Consider the following 14835-nt stretch of genomic DNA (forward strand, 5'->3'; position numbering starts at 1 on the left):
AAAACTGATAATGTGAGTTGCCAATGGCGAACCTCAGGTACTTTCTGTGCTTGAGAATGGCACATGAAAGTAAGCATCCTGAAGGTCCAGAGATACCAACCAATCCTGAAGTTGGAAGGCCTGAAGGATCTGAGAAAATGTAACCATCTTGAACTTGTCCTTCCTGAGGAACTTGTTCAATTCCCGTAAATCCAATCTGGGTCTCATTCCTCCGTCCTTTTTCGGAATTAGAAAATATCGGGAGTACCAACCCTTGTTCCTCTCAGCTACAGGTACCGGTTCTATAGCATCTTTCTCTAGCAGGTCTAGAATCTCTTGCATAAGGAGCAGGTCGGGAACGTCAAAGAGTTGCTCCCGGTGGATGACTCTGAAGTGTGTATAGGAAAGGCAGGCAGTAGCCCTGGGCAACTGTCTCCAATGCCCAGGCATCTGAAGTAATTGCCAGCCATTCTGTCAGATGTTGAGTTAACCTGCCCCTTACTGATGTTTTGTGATTTAAGATCTCAGAGGTTTTGAAGCGGCTGATGCAGAGGCTGAAGGTAAAGTAGCCCCTGCTGTTGCGGTCTTAGTACTCTTTCCCCGTCCACCACAGGTGAATTGTCTCTGGCCTCTTTGAGCTGGCTGTCCTCTTCTTTTTCCAAATGCGGAATAATAGCAAATGGACCGACCCCTCCAGGGCGCACCAGTGGGGCAGTTCAGAGTTTGCCGAGACCGGTCCGGAGGGACTCGCACAAAGCGTTCTTCTGTCCTCGATAATGTTCAAGAAGCCGTCTCTCTCCTTGCCGTTGGTGAGATGTTCAGCTGCCATTGAAGCACATTCCCAAAGAGTGTGGCTAAATCTTGCCAGCGTGCATGTGGCCTTAGCAGACTTTAATGCACTGTTGCATGCCGAGAAAACTTTCTTGGCCATGGAATCAAACTTTTTATCATCACAATCTTTCTAGATTGTAGGGTATGCAGTCTGTTTTCCTGAAGAAGTTGCCGCTTGAACAACTAGGCTTTCCGGCGTTGGCTCTTTTGACAAATATACAGGATCTGCAGCTGATGCTCTATATTTTGCTGTCAGTCTTTTGCTGACTCCAGGGATCACCTCTGGCGTTTCCCAGTTAGTAGACACCCTTTTTAGTAAAGCCTTGTGAAAAGGGACGATGGGATCTTCTTGCGGTCCCTTATCAAGTATATTGGTAACATCATCTTGCTCGTATACAGGTGTAGGCCTAGACCACCCCATATATTCCATCACCCTATTCATAAGCATCATGGAATTGCTCTCTGCAAGATCCCCTGGCTCAGGCTTACAAAAGTCAACTTCTGGGGAAATATCAATCATGCTTGCTTCAATCCCGCTTGCTTCAACCCTGCAGATGTTTCAATCTGGACTCTTCTAAAACCAGTTCTTCTGGTATGGAGGCCTCCCACACTCCAGACCAAAGGGTCTTTCTGCATTAGAATCTTCCCCCTCCTAATAAATTGAGGACAATGTTTTAAAGTAATCAGAGCGGGATAAAGGTATGCATCTTCTTTCTAAAGAATTAGGAGCAATAGCAGTTACTACATGTGCAGACATGCTTGAAACTGTCAAGGTGGATGTCATTGGCCTTGATGGAATCGTAATTGACTTTCGAGGGGGTCGACGGTCGTGGTGTTGATGACCTTTCCCTCGATGGGGTCGCCAAGGGCATCGATGAGGCAGTCTTCGGCTTAGACATCTGAGTCAATAGTGTTGAGGTCCTGTATGTCGTAGCGGCTTCTTCTCGACTCGAGGGATTTTCACACTCTCGAGGGGTTTGTTTTGCCGAAGACGAAAATTCACGCCTCTTATGTCTACCAGGCTTTTTTCCTGCGGTATCGCCTATAGGTGTCTTACAGGGGGGCAAGGCTGCTTTCTCAAACACCTTTAGCATGCTTTTACAGAATTCGTCCCACTGTGCCTGGGAACTGTGCTTGGTGGGACATGCACTTCTCTCCGGTGCACTGGAGGATGAAGTGGAAGGTGATCTATGACGCCTTTTCTTACTATGCCTCGAAGTGGAAGAATGATGTGATCCGCTTCGAGATCATGAATGGGAGTGTTTTTTGCGATAAGGAGACGATGGTCTCGACTCATCGGAGGTGCGTTTGGAAGGGGTGACGGATTTAAGGGGCCTAGCTCTCTCCAACTTCCCTCTGCGGCTTTCGCCATCATCGATAAACACTCTTCACACTCTGAACATGGATGCTCTGCCCCAAGGCACCGCAGACAGACCCTGTGTGGGTCTGTCATTGACATCTTTGCCCCACAATCTCAACATTTTTTTTAAGCCAAATCGGGGCGTAGATAGAGCTGATGAAGAAGCCATCTCGATCGTAGGATTGAAGGATTTTTCACAGAACCGAGCGTTACGTTCCTGAAGTTCTTGAAGCACGGAAAAACAGAACTGAGCAACGGCCGCTGCGCCCGACTACTTATACCCGTGATGACATCAACGTCGAGACGGAGGCCTCCGAGGGACATCGATCCGACAGGCATCGACGCGCAGCGCCCTCTACTGAAAAAATGTTCCAAAGCAGCAAGCTGGAAATGGGATTATCAAAGATAAGGAATACGTGGGAGGACACAATCTATAGGCTTCCTGCGACGAGGAGCGGGCCGCTTGGCGTTTAATAGAGGAGCCACCGCTGAATCCCTTGGAGGCACCCTGCTTGCCTCCGGTGCTCCGAAAGGACCGCCTTCGTTGCCGGAGAACGCCTAGGGCCTTAGCTGTCTCTGTGTCCGCCTTGATGGCTTGGAGGGACTCATCCACTGTTCTCCCAAACAGATTGTTCCCGTCGAACGGCATGTCCAAAACGTTGGCCTGTACGTCCTTGCGGAAATACGTCGCCTTGAGCCACCCTCGTCGTCTAAGGCAAACGCTGTTGCCTAGCTGGTGGAAACCGGTGTCGGCAATGTCTGTTGCCACCGTTCTGGTGTGGTCCGATGCCACTTCGCCTTCTTGCAAGATCTCCAGGGCCTCGGCCCTCTTGTCGTCCAGTAGGAAGTCCAACAGGGGGGCGATCTTGTACCATAACTCCCTGTCGTAGCAGGCCACAATCGCGAGGGCGTTGGCCGCCTTAATCGTTGTTGCCGCCGACGAGATAACCCGTCATCCCATTGCGTCCAGCTTCTTTCCTTCGCTGTCCGGCAGGGAAGTTGACGTTGAGGCTGAGTCCCCCCCCCGCTTTCTTCTTGGCTGCCGCTGATACGACCGAGTCAGGGGTCGGTTGTGCACTAAGGCACAAAGGGGCCGCGTCAGGGACCCAGTACTTCTTCTTGTACCGATCCCTCTTGGCAGGCGTCGTAGATGGGTTCTTGAGAAGGGTGAGACCCTCGTCCCAGATGTCATCTAACAGAGGCATGGCGAGGACCGTTTTCCTCTTGGCCTCTCGCCGTTGGTAAAGGAAACCTTCCTTCTTCTTCTCTTCGGGTCAGAGCTGAAAAAGCTTGGATGCCCTGGCGATCATTGCATGGAAAGATCCAATCTCCTCGGGCGGGGAGGCCCGGGCTGGGGGCGATGGGAGCTCTGTCCCCTCGTCACCACCGTCATTGTCGGTACCTGTCGTGGCTGTGTCCGTTCCTGTGTCATCCCCAGGGACGGGGGATGTGGACAAAGGTTGAGTAGGCTGCGAGGGCTGAAAAGGTGGGGCTGGATGGATCTGTCGTCTCTTGTTCGGGGGCTTCCCGCCGGTCCTGGCTCTGGCTCCTCCGTCGAGCCTGGTTCCGGTTCCTCCGTCGGTGGTAGGGGCAATCTCGTCCTTATCTCCGAACATAAGGATTGTACTGCCAACAAAATGGCCACCGAGTTGTACTGTGGCCCCGGAAGCGACGGGCGCGACGGGTGACTAGGACTCTCGCCGGTGCCGCCGTCGCTCTCGTCGTCCTCTTCGTCGGGATCCCTCCCGTGGGAACGGGCCTCTTCGACGCCCTCGTCGAGGCCCTCCAAGACTTCTACCAGCTACTCGGATGCTGTGTCCGTGTCCACAATGGCCACAGGCCCCCCCCTCTTTTTCTGCCACGGTCTTCACCGGGGTCTTCTCGATGGGTCTGAAAGAGGCTTCCCTCTGCGGAGGCAGGGAGACTCTGGGCCCCAAGGTCGCCTCCATTGGTGTAGCCTCCACAGGCTGCGCCAGGGCCACTGCGACTTCCTCGATAGAGGCCTTGGCTGGGTGAATCACCTTGGGGAGAGGGCCACCGCCTCACTCCCCCTCGGCTGGGTCCTTCGGGGCCTCTCCAGAAGTTTCGCCGGGTTCTCGGCCTTCCTCTTCCCTGAGCCAGAGCGTTGGCTCGTGGTTGATGGTTGATGGTGTTGGAGAGGATGGGCCCTGCCTGGCAGCCGAGGAGCCCGACCGTTCGGTGCTCCCGGTTCCTGCGGACTTGCGGTGCTTTGCCTTCTGTTGGGCCCTGTCGCCGGGGCGCCCTCAGAGGACTTAGAAGACCGCTCGGACTTCTTCTTCTTCTTCTCACCTGACGGGCTCTTTCCTTCCAGCCAGTTGGAGAGACGAAGGTGCCAGTCCTTGATTCTCCGTTCCGACATGTTCCTGCAAAACGCACAGTCCTTTTCCACGTGCGTTTTGTCCTCATGAAGGCAGTAGAGACATATCGAGTGCTCGTCCTCCTTGAACACATTCTTGCTTTTGGTGGGTTTCCCAATGTTGGTTCTGCACCAAATTTTACACATCCATGCAGATCCTCTCTGGGCATATTACTGTAAGTTCTTATGTTCATAGCAAAAACACTGCAGCTGTGATATTAATAATTCCGGGGTTTGGTCTCAGAACATCACACGGCGTCCAGCTTAGTCTTAAATTGTGGGTGAATTTTTCATTGTCACAATCTCAAAGTTGTACATTTTTGTCAGCTTGTTACAATATTTTAGAACCATTTTCCTTAAACATATATTTGGTGCAATGTTAAATTCACATCCGAGTCTGGTCCGCCCCTAGAGCTGGCTTGACTCAGAGGTCACATTTCCTGTCTCTCCCAGAGCAGTTGTTGACAAGTCACACCCAAATTAACATTTTCTATTCAGTTGAAATACTCTATTGTCTCTTTCCTCCTGCCAGCAGAGGAATCTCCTCCCTTTTGATTAACATGTCCATGCAACATCCTCTCCTGTTGGTGGGAAGGCCCAAGTGTGAAGGATTCTCATGAACAGAAGGCCTCTTGAAGTTTTAACTGCATCAAGTTACTCAAAAGTATGTACTTTTGATCAATTGTACATACTTCCTTGTGAAATAAATATAACATTTATAAACTTAAAATAAGCAACATATCTTTAAATCAAGTATTTTTCAACAATGAACTGACTGTGTGGCACTCTATATGGCATTTTGATGGAATTCTCTTCTTTGGCATAGTTTGGGTTCAGTTGTTCAATTTTACAAAGAATTGTTTTAAAACGCCGGCTTCTGGTAGTGGTGGGTACCAGTATTGCACCCATTTTGACAGCTTTCTTCCAACAAGCAATCCTCAAAAGTATACTTTATCCAGATATAGATACACTTCTGTGGACCTTATATTTATGTAGATTCTTGCGGGAGAATGATGTTGACCACCCAACAAGGAGATTGGATCTTTTTAGGTGGTTTGTGAGCCATGATTTTAGCAATTTTTGACAATCAAGAAACGGATTCCCAAACAGCTCTGTATCTCTTTTAGCAATCAGCATTGCTATTTCCAAGTGGTTTCAGACTGCTTTGTGGGTAGCCCAATGGTGGTTTTTGGCATTGATCTCCTGGGCTCACTAAGATAGGCAAAAGTGGATGGCAGCCTATTTTTCAGGTTTTCACTGCACATTTTCTGGTGATTTTGAGTGAGCAGCATGCTTTCCAGCGGCCATTCTGATGTTTCTGCTGCCAGCAATGCCTAGTGATGTTGCAGGGCTTGGATGAGTGGGTTAAGACATCCCACACTACGATGGGGGATGTGTGGCAGGGGGGGAAGATATTGGAATTTGGAGAGGTGGTTGAACTAATGGGGTTTAGTGTGGGGCAATACATCACATATCACGGGGTGGTGCAACAAATTAAAGATACCTGGTCGGAATTGGCACTGGCGGAGGAACCGGACGCCACTATAGATACGATATATGACATAGCAGAAGGAGGACACAAAACATCTAGATTATGTGAAATGATAATGTCCCAAGCGGGCAAGGAGGTGGTGCAACTTAGACTGGACTGGGAAGAAGAAATAGGGGCCCGATGAGTGATGGGATGTGGGAGAGAGCACAAGGATATCTTAAAAAAGTATCGAGAAATGCTAGGTTACAGCAGATACAGTTGTATATAACTCACAGGGCATGCCTGACGCCTGAAAAGATAGCTAAATTTAAAAACGCCAGACGTCAAGTGTCCCCAAAATGTGGAAATGGCTCATATGTTTTTTTCTTTCCAAGTTTCTCGGGCTCCTCCAGCTCAGAGGAGCCTGAGAAACTTGGAAAGAAAAAACGCAGCGTTTTCCAACACAACCGCGTTGTTTCTGCCTGAATCTGCTTTACCATTTGGGGCTCTCGGGCTCCCCACGGAGAGCCCGAGAGCCCCAAATGGTAAAGCAGATTCAGGCAGAAACAACGCAGCATTGCGGAAAACAACCGCGTTGTTTCTACCTGAATCTGCTTTCCCATTTGGGGCTCTCGGGCTCCCCACGGGGAGCCCGAGAGCCCCAGATGGGAAAGCAGATTTAGGCAGACAACGCAGCATTTAGCATTTCCCATTTGGGTCTCTCGGGCTCCCCACGGGGAGCCCGAGAGCCCCAAATGGGAAATCAGCTGCAGGTAGAAACACTACGCGGCATGTAAACATAACCGCGTGCGTTTCTGCCTGCTGTGGCTTTCACTTTGGGTCTCCGGTGCTCCCCTGGTGATGATAGCCACAGCAGGCAGAAACACATGCGGTTGTGTTGGAAAACGCTGCGGTTTTTCTTTCCAAGTTTCTCAGGCTCCTCCGAGCCGGAGGAGCCTGAGAAACTTGGAAAGAAAAACCGCAGCGTTTTCCAACACAATAACGTTGTATTTATGTTTGCGGTCGCTTCAAAAGCGACCGCAAACATAAATACAACATTTTTAAAGCTGCGGTTTTATATCTAAGTTTTCCGGGCTCCTCCAGCTCGGAAAACTTAGAAAAAAAAACGCAGCTAATGCTTATTTTTTGTAAAAAAAATAAATAGCACTTACCGAGATTCAGCTGCAGCTTTCCTGCTCTGGGCTCCGGTCCCCGTCCTCCGCCTACAGCACTAATGAAGGGAAAGCCACCCAGCAGTAGCCTTTGTTTACTACAGCTGGCTGGATTTTCCTTCATTAGTGCCGCAAAAGCAAAAGCCAGCACAGGAGGGCCTCCATTTCACAAAATGGCTGCGCCCCTGTGCTTGCTTTTGCGAATTTTGAGCTTGAATAGCTCAAAATTTTACATAGGAAGTTTTAAAACGGAGAATGCTAGTATTTTTTTTTTATGTTGCCTATCTATTTTTTAAATACAAATTTTTACTAGACCATCCCTTTAAGTTCAGTTCCAGCAACAGATGGACCAACTATTACCACCCCCTGGGGTTCTTAAGGAGGTCCCACTGAAGTACTGACTCTGATACCAACACCCTGTGTCAGCCCCGGATGGTGATAAGGTAAGCAGGATTTTACACCTAATTCAAACCCAATAGGGAGGGGTTTGTTCAAGAGATATTAGGGATCTCAAGCACCCAAAGCTCTAGAAAGTTAGAAACAGTCCCGGGCGATAGTAAATCAGCAGGAAAAGCAAGGGTCACTGATGTAGTCGTCGAGCAGGTGTGTTCAAATTTGATAGGAAATGGGAGCTATTTAGCTCCTGCTTGTAGCCTAGAAGAGCATGGTTAGCTTGACATCAACCGTTACCAGCAACTACTTCTGGCTCCCCAAGCAAACGGATGGCAAACAAATGTATTTTTGTACATTAACTTTGTGTGCTCAGGACGATCTGTAAACTAGCATTATACTTTAAATGTCATAGATTTGCGATACACTATGTACTAGCTCCTTGTTCCATAGTGGTAGCTCCTGCTCGTTGGCTAATGCCCGATACCCAGGAGCTAGTTTTAGCTCCTGGTTACCCAATCTTAATTTCGATCACTGGAGCAACATTTCTGGTCATGGATTTGAGGACGTTGGCTGTCTTTATGTTGCTCTGGAGACCTCAGACCTTAGGAGGGACACGCGGATTAAGTCCTGCGACGAAAAAAGGCAACCCTCACAGAGATCTTCACAGATGCACTTCTTGCATTGACCCTGGACATGGCCAAGAGGCACTCAGCAACTCAGTGGTGGAACTTTGGTCATCCTGCGGGCTCATATCCTGGTAGGGGGCAGAACAGCAGATTTCCAGAGTCCCAGCAGAGCCTTGATGATGCCACGAAGTGTTCCAGCCATTTGGAAAGACGGAAGAACTTGCTATGAGCAGCTAGTTCCAGGCCTTGCAGAACAAATTTACAAATGCACACTTCTACAACTGAAAATTGGTGATGTACTTTGAGTTGGATAGGCGACTGGTTGGTCTCACTTGTCTTAGGGAGGAAGGCACCTTGCAAAGGTCTTCCCTGTCGATAGGAAGGTAGAGGTTTGCAATGCAGTGGTCTTGGCTAAGCCAATGCTAGTTTCTGCAGCCATCGTCCGGCGTCCCTCAGTCATCTTCTTCTTTGAATTTCTTCAGCTATCTCCATTTAGCCAGGAAAATGTGTTGGGGGTGACCCCAGCCTTCCAATAAGGACATAATGCAATATTCAAACTTGGAGGTGGCTGTCCAATAGTTGACAGACAGCCTCCCAGAATCTGCCCAGCAAAAACCAAGCGCCTGCAAGAATGCAGATTTGGTCAAAAAGCCCCTCCTCACTTCCTGCCAGCACACACACACAAAGGAGAGCCTTCACAGGTTTCTTGCAAGGAGCCTGTCAGAGTACATGAAGAAAGGGGGCCCTTCCCCAATTGGAGAGGAAGAAGGGAGGGTAACAAAGGACAGGCCATCTTGAACCGGACTTGAAACATGAAGGGGGACCAATATTGAGTATATGTTCCACTTTACCGCATTCTCATGGCTGCGAAAGAAGCCGAGGACAATGTATAAAGAAAGAGTTCAAAAAGTAACAACTGCCACCAGTCTGTTCTTGAGGTGCCTGGAAAGTAGCAAAAATGCTACTTAGAACAAGGATAAAGGGATACAAAGATTGCCTGGATGACCACTCCTGTACTGGGGTGTCTGGGGACTCCCCAGTGAACCCAAAATGACATTGCAAAGGCCTAGAAGCACACCACATAAGGTGGGGGGATGCTGCCATATGAAATCATGGGTCCAAAGCTAAAGGGTGAGGTCTCTGTCTCATTAGAAGGGGCCAGTGATCACAGAACTAAAGTAAACGCAGGAGGTGAGTGAGATAATATTTTTCACTGACCTTCAAAGTCAATGAATATAAATTAGAGTGAGTCCAGCAGTAGTGCAGGGAGGCTCAGGACAGTGGGTAAGATTTGCAAGAAAGAAAATCTCTTGAACATCAACCTCATGTAACAACACTCATCAAGTTGGCGTTGATCTTAATGCTAGAAAAACATTCCATGCCACAGTATGGACAGATCAGGGCTGTCAGTCTCATTGTAGTACCTTCTCACCACCCCAGCCACTTCGACATCCTAACATCCATCAAGTTGGCTTTGCTTTGCCCAATAATGCCAGTAAAACATGCCATGCCCCTGTAGAAAAATGTCCATGCTCCAAAGCACCTTTGGCCCCAGTCTCTAACCTATACAGCTTCTCTTTGGTTCATAAAAGCATCCAGAACATGTACACTGCATTCTCATTAACCAACCCATTTGTGCAGTCATTCATACTGCATTAATTCATAAGCGCGCACTTACAGAGAACCCCTTCCTACCTACATACATATGAGTACTTACGGACACCCCACTTGTATGCATGCATGCATACTATGAGAAACCTGAAGGTGTCTCCTTAGCTAGTCCCAGGGAAGCTGCCATCCAGGTGGCCAGGACATGGCCATCGTATTGAATGAATCAAGTTACTGGGGGTGGACCAGTGGGGGAGGATCACCTGGATGTGGAGTGGGAGACCTACAGGTGAGACACGGGATCCCCATTCTTCCAATACCTTTTCCCCATCCTACCACGTAGGACATTCGAAAACACTGCCCCCCCTTTTCCGACACAAACGTTTTTGCACAACACGAATGACAATAGAATAACACCAAAGCCGTTTACCTGACAGGTCCCAATACAAGGGTTAGGCAAAGTCAGGCAATTGACAAGAATCACACCCACCTGACGGCCCTTTCCCTTCCCCACAGGGATAAAAGGTGGAGCATGAAAGCACACAGTGAGCAAGGCAGAACGCACAACGAGACAGCTATCCAGACACAACAGTTCAAGAGAAGGAGAAAGGTGGTGGGAACCGAAAGGAGTGAAGCGACCTTGCCCTTTTTGTCCCAGACCCGCAAAGGCTTCCGACGAGGAAACATAAGACCGCGAACAATAGCCCAAGTGTGTTGCAGCAGATGTCAACGGTACATGGAGCGTGTCTATGCTGATAAACCGGAGCAAGGGCGACTTCTGCTTCCGTGATACAGGCCTTGACTCAGATACAAGGAAAGCCAAGCAGTTCATCACAGCCGGTAAGTCGAAGGGAGAGCCGTTAAGAAACCAAACTGTGCTGAATGACAGCCGCAATGTGGCATTTTGAAGAAAGTTCAAAGAGCTGTAAAATTGTAAAGGGAAAACCAGCTGCAGAGGGGACCGTCACCAAGTGGGTGCTGACTCGATAAACCCTGGTTGATCCCATGTTGAATGAAACTACTGATAACAGAAGGCCATTGGAGAGCCGCCAAGACAGGTCAAAGTACTCATACAGGAGGTCTAGCAAAATCCATGTATAGTGGAAAGTCTTTGACCGTCAAACTGTTAAGAAATTAAGAAAGCAAGGGAAGTGAATCCTGCATCAAAAGGGAAAACCTTTGAGAACGTAAAGGGGAGTGAATTCTGCTAAAGTGAGAAATGGCAAGAGTGAACCTGGAGGAGGAATGCCAATAAAGAGGGGCAAAGTCTAAAGTCCCAAGAAACAGTGTGTTGAAAAAAGTGAACCCGGCAGAGGGATGTCCACGAGAACTGTTTGAAAAGACATTAAGACTCCTGAAAGTCAAAAGGTGAACTGTCTTTGTGCAAATCCATAGTGAACCCGGAAGAGAAAGGCTGAGAATCGAGACAAATATTCAAAAGGGATCTGTGCCCAGATGAGGGGGACCCAGAAGTTAAGAACCATCACCCTAACAGGTGTGAATAAGCCATAGTGAACCCGGCAGAGGGAGGCTGAGATTTGGGAAGGGTCTACGCCCGGAAGAGGGGGATCCAGGGGTGACAAATCCCCACCTTAAGTGCACCCTGAAAGGAACTTTTGTTTGTTGAATCTTTTTTTTTGTGGAACCATCAGACCCACGGAAGCAAGAACCATCAGCCACCCACGGTTCTGATATCGATAAGAACTGTTTGAGGGGTCAATGCCCGAAAGAGGGGGACCCAGGGCTGAGCCATCACCTAACATACATTTAGAACAAACTCTTATTTGTTTTACTCAGACATCAGGCCCTCAAAGGCAAGAGACTTTTAAGACTAAAGAGACTTGACCTTTCAGAACCTGATAGCTGAAATGGAACTGTCGACTTGTGCTGGGAAGGCTCGAGTGTGTGCTATGTTCAGGAGACCCACCTTATCCCATGCTCAAAACGTGGGCAAGGGAGACCCCTGACAAACACATCCTGACATATTATTTGTGAACAATTCTTTGTTTTGAAAACCCAATCCCACACTCTTTCTATCTTTAGCTGTAAGGATTTGGCAATAGCTTTTTTTTAGTATAGGCCATTTATTTTGAAAAGATGCCACAAGGACTGCCTTATTTTCATTTGATAGTCAACGATTGCTCCCATCTTAGATTTAGGTTTAGATTAAGTGTTTTTTCAACCTGCATACAGTTTAATAAACACCCTTGAAATGTGATCACTTGTGTCTGTCCTTACTGTTGCCACCATGAGTTCCATACAATACATACATCCATACATACATTGAATCCTCACACACATGCATACATAGAGACAAAAATGCTTTTATTTCCTTACCCATTTAGCTCCTGACTCGACACTCGATGCCCAGGCTCCCGTGTTTCACACAGACAGGAACCGGGAAGCAGGGATACCTTCCAGGTGCCTGACTTGCGCGGACGAGCCAGAGAGCAGCCCCTGCTTCTCAGCTGCGACAGTGACCTATGTAAATGCCCACATAGCACTGCTACACATGGGGGCAAGGGTGTAGGGAGGTGGTCTAGGGGCGAGGGGTAGAGCACAGAGGTTTAGGGGGCCATATAACAAAACCAATTAAAGGTCAAATTCATGTCTACCAAAACTGCACAACCAAACTGCAGGCTTTAGAAAGAAAGTATTTCAAATGAAGTAGAACTGTCTATGGGCTTTATGGCTGTTAATTAGATTGTAATTGAAGTCTTCAGTATGGACTACAGGCAGTATTCATGGGCTGCAAATGTCCCTTCTTCAGTATGGACTACAGACAGTATTCATGGGCTGCAAATGTCCCTTTAATGTTCGATCATTGAGCACTCAAATCACCCAAAGATGTCTGAACCTTGACTAGAAAGGCATTATACTGGGAGAGGGAGCAGTAGAGTAGGAGCAGCAGTGGATCAACATACAACAATGGCACCATTTAGAAGTTCAACAGAATCACAAGGGTTCACATCTGGAACCTATGGGGCACCAGAAACATCAGAAGCAGTATCAAGTGACTCCTGCCCACGAGCAATTGTTAGGACCACAATGGTACTATAGAATTCCCAGCAGTTATTTCTCCTCCTAGAGTTGGAATAGGATGCCAAACATCAACTGCAGCAATGGCATGGCAGCAATAGCTTGGCCACAGTAGTACTGAAAACACACATTGTAGATACACCTGTATGTCCAGAAGGTACACTAATCGGCATTCATGCATCCATTAGTGGGTGGGCAGGCTGGTACTCCCGTACTATCGATAGCATCAATGCATGATCCATGTTGTTTGAAAAAAGTCCAAAACACCAGTCACCACATAAGGAGCCAAAGATATTGCAGGTGGGGCACTTATTGTTAAGGCTATTAGGCCTCAGGTGATCAATTGTCTGGAAGGTTAAAAAGAGGCAGATGCAGATCCCACCATTTTCTTCCTTTGTTCCCTCCCTTCATCCCCACCACTAACCTGTATTACAGAATTGCTTTCAAAGTTCACAACCAAAGCCACAGATGATGTAAAGCCGCTGCATTGTGAGGTCAGCATGGCTCGAGAGTGGGATTCACCACTACCTTCCTTGTGGCATCGACTCCCGTTCTTTGGTGGTGGCTTGATTAGAAATTGCAAAACAAGGGGGGGTTCTGGGAATCCCTCTACCAGCACGAACCCTGGGAGAGACTCTACCAAGTCTTTAGCTCACTGTCCCTTTAGATATTTAGAAATTGCCGAACTGCCCCCCTGCATTATGAGACTGAAGCACCAGTCAATAAGGCCTTGAATTGGGGCTATAGCACAGCAATATATATCAGTAGAATCGGCATTGACCCGCCTACTCCCAGGTGACCTGAACGTTGAATGACGGGTGGCCCAGCAAGGATAGGGAATAGGCCCCAGCCAACCAGTTACAATGCACAGGCTTTCTGGATATGTAGGTCCCAAGCAGGTATGACAGTGGGGTCATGAGTCTCAGAGGATCAAAACTCCTACTGGAGCAGAATCGGTAAAACATCACAACAGTATTGGGTGGCATTAATACAGGTGTAGCGCCCCAGCACTGGAAGGGAGGAGGGCAAGGAAGGATGAGGAATATCAGTACACTGAAACGTCAGCCAGCACCATCTTGACATTACTGGTTTTCTTCCTTAAATTGCTATGCTGACTTAAATATTACTACCTGTTGTTGTTACTTTGTTGCTGCCATGCTGATCTAAACACAATGTAATTCCTGATAAAGGATGTCATGCCACATACAATAGATATAGAAGTGAAGAAGGACTGATTGTCATATCTTTCACAAAAGACTCACTTTGCACCTAAGGCCACGTTTGATGATTAGAAATAGTCTTGGATATTCTTTTAAAGAACTTTAAGATTATGCTGTTTGTGTACAGGTGAAATAAGACTGATTAGCACCTGGGGCTGGGAGAGCAGCCAATCAGGTTCCTTCGCTCGTGGGCTGAAACTGCTAATCTCAGACCACGTTCCATGGAACCTGATGGCTGCTTCGCCCGCCCTGCACCGCCATCTTCTCCCCACCCTCACTTCCCTTCATTTATCTGATTGTGGCGGCGGCGGCAATTCCTTGCTGCATCTTTGCCCCGGCTCCCTCTGTCAGCCACCATGGAAATGGAAGAGGGGCTCCATACAAAGCCCAACATCCCAACTCTGTGGCAGCCATCTTAGTATAGTATTTTGTTTTAATTAACAGGATGCTGTGTGGCGTCCCGTTAATTCAAACAAAATGCAATGCCCCTAGTATCCCGGGATACTGGATTGGAAACCAGGGTGCTAATATCCTTAACACCCGATCCAGCCCGCCAGATCGGGTGTTAAAGCTATATTACTTTATAGAGAGATTTGGGTGCCTCCATGTGCTTTGCGGTGCACAAGTCTTTTAATACCCAGAAATAAAGGAAGCTAAGACTTGAGAAGGTTGGAGCCCAAGGAATTCACCAAGTTACTTATCAAGAGGAGAGCCATGTGTCAAAAATATGAATCTGCCCCTCGTGAATCTCTGTGAATG

At 48.0% G+C, this 14835-nt stretch overlaps 1 protein-coding gene across 6 annotated transcripts in view; it reads right to left on the reverse strand.

The window, feature by feature from the left end:
- The window catches only part of LOC138491615 (ubiquitin carboxyl-terminal hydrolase 48-like), a 1427336-nt gene that overhangs the window by 954955 nt on the left and 457546 nt on the right, over positions 1-14835 (reverse strand). The window lies entirely within an intron of this gene.

This window comes from Ambystoma mexicanum, chromosome 10 (assembly GCF_040938575.1).
Source record: "Ambystoma mexicanum isolate Mex_15411 chromosome 10, UKY_AmexF1_1, whole genome shotgun sequence".
Taxonomy (NCBI): domain Eukaryota; kingdom Metazoa; phylum Chordata; class Amphibia; order Caudata; family Ambystomatidae; genus Ambystoma; species Ambystoma mexicanum.